This window comes from Olea europaea, chromosome 3 (assembly GCF_002742605.1).
Source record: "Olea europaea var. sylvestris chromosome 3, O_europaea_v1, whole genome shotgun sequence".
NCBI lineage: Eukaryota > Viridiplantae > Streptophyta > Magnoliopsida > Lamiales > Oleaceae > Olea > Olea europaea.
In genome coordinates this window covers 2,530,534-2,533,219 of record NC_036239.1, presented here as the reverse complement: position 1 = coordinate 2,533,219, position 2,686 = coordinate 2,530,534, and the positions used below count along the sequence as shown (strand labels likewise).

Genomic DNA, 2,686 nt, shown 5'->3' with positions numbered 1-2,686 from the left:
TCCGAAAATCCAATTTTCAAATTGCTAGAAAACAAGAAAAATATGTACAATCAACATTTGATTATTCAATCATGCAAATCAATTCCTAACAAACACAAAGTAGGCTCTGATACCACTGTTGGGAATCTACTTATACATGCACAGCGGAATTTAAAATAATTTTCGATTCCCACCAAGAATCGCCTTTGTGTTTAGATAGAAATTGTGATGAGATTGTACATTTTCCAGATCTGCAATCTTTTTGCTATTCTTTTCGTTCCATCAACCTTTATTCGCCACCACAGCTGTCCAATTGTCCAGCCTCCAACGGTGATCCACACAGAGAATATGATTGCAGCCTCTAGGGTTTTCTCTTGTGCCAGCAAGAATAATGAAAACCTTATTGGACCTCAAACCCTAGTTATGTATTTATATATACCCTTTTAATTTATCGTCAATTCACATTCGCCGTCCCTGATTGACATCTAGCAATGTGTCAGGGCAATACATGTGACGGGAAATGTCACGTGGTACGACAAAACCAAATTCGTTCGTTTACTGTGAAACTATAATCCCTTCGATAATATGATCCGATCAATTACGAGATATGGAGTTGTGTCAATCTCGATCATCGATCATATCTTTCACTCCACTATTAAGTCAATACAAGTCGAAAACTCCTTTTCGACTTATGAGTACACATTGGCCAAGGATTTCATCATCGACTTAATTGAATGAAACGCAGATCATAATCTCCTACTATCTAAGAGTGGCGAATCCCTTATTGATCAATCACAACCTTCATACGATTCTTGACATACCCGAACGATATCGTATTAGCGGCCCTTTTCAGAGCAACATCCAACACCGCCAAAGTATGACTGTCCTCATATAAGGTACTATGACGACCTCAAGTCAAAGGACCAATTCCACTATCGAACGTTAGAGATTAACCACTGACACTCAGATAGTTATCCATGTGGAATCTCTCGACGGGTCTCCAATGTTTTGTTCTATAACAAAAACATCCATATGTTCATTTAAGTGTCACCACACTTTAACTTGTGAGATCAGCTACTTACTTCACAAGTAAGAAATGCCACACGTGATGGTCTATCCGTAATAACGATATCCGTATCTCGTTATTACTTACGACCACGGATGATTTAAGATTCAATCAGATGTAATTTGTATCTCACAATCACAAATCCTTGTGATTAACAAATTACAATTATTTGAATCTACGGACTCTATTATTTATTTAATTGTCTATTAATTAAGTAATAGATCTGCCATTTAATTACATTAATTATATATAAAAGTATTTATGTCCAAAGTTGATTGGACCTAGGGCATAATACTTACATAGTTGGGGGCTGTGTTGGATCATCAACTTCCGGGGTGGCATTTACTGATGGGATTCGGTTCTCTCTATTCATTGAGCCATCTGCATTTGGTGAGATCCCTAAGGCCTTGTAGGCATCCTCTACAGTATGATCAGATGCGGTTCTACATGGATTAGCCATGATTAATGCACCAAAACACAAGAACAAGACAATATTTTGCCTTGAGCGTGAAAGCTGATCAAAAGTATGCATAATTATTGGAAAGATTGAATGAGAAAGTGGGTTTTTGCAAATGAAAATGCGTCTTTGTGGGGATTATATAGAGTCTGGACTGGACCGGGTCTGCCATTTTTGCGGGTCAAAGGTGGTATTGGTTTAGCAATGGGAGATTTTTATAAATGGCCTGCCACTATTTATTTTTGATAAAATGTCTATAATACCCTTAATGAAAGGATTTGTCATATTTTGTACAAGATATCCTTAATTTATTGGGATAGTTCTAAAATTTCTCTATTTCTCTCATTTCAAGTTTTAATATATAGTTCCATCCTTTGATCTAATAAATTAGCATAATCTGTAATATAATTGTCATGTAATTTACTAAGATTATCATATTCCTTAGATGAAATATCCATAGTTTCTAGTTGGGCAAAAATGTTTCTTATTTTTCCTAATAGTTTTTCTAACAGATTATCTAATCCTTTAATTATATAACCTGGCATTATTCAGATAATTCCTTGCAAGGTTTATGAATAATAATAACATGTTAGATAAGTTTTTTGCAAACATGAAAAATAATAATTCCTACGATTCTTTCAAGATATTAGAAGAATTCTTTCTAAATTTAACAAAGACAATAATTTTACCTTACTTTTGATCTTAAATCTATATTCTTAGAATCGAGTGACCTTCAGGCTCTGAATCTACAAACTGCTCCCTCAAACGACCTTTTGCCTCAATGGGAATTCTGCTATTCAGCTTCTGCCCTCACTGTTTCTTTTCTTACAATTAAGAATAAAGATCTCAAGTAAAGAAAATTCTTTCTTTGTTAAAGTAAGAAAGAAATTATCTTCTTCAATCTATCAAGAATCTATGGGATAAGAGGTTTAGAAACTCATATCTTTCTGATATCAAAAGATTGAAATTTTATTTCTATAATGATTTATACAAGATTTCTATTGTATACAAGGGGTTTCCAGAAAAACTGGTTTTGAAAAAGCTTAAGGAAAGAGAATGGTTTCTAACTCGAGATGCCCCCTTCTTTCCTCAAAGACCTCTATTTATACATGACTCAAATTCACTATTATTGATCTATTACATCATTGCATACATCAGAATTTTGAAAAAAGGCTCACATGCCT

General features: G+C 34.3%; 1 pseudogene; it reads right to left on the bottom strand.

Annotated features, from left to right (window-relative positions):
• The window catches only part of LOC111376869, a 9,210-nt pseudogene extending 7,633 nt beyond the window's left edge, over positions 1-1,577 (bottom strand).
• Between the last annotated feature and the right edge of the window lie 1,109 nt (positions 1,578-2,686).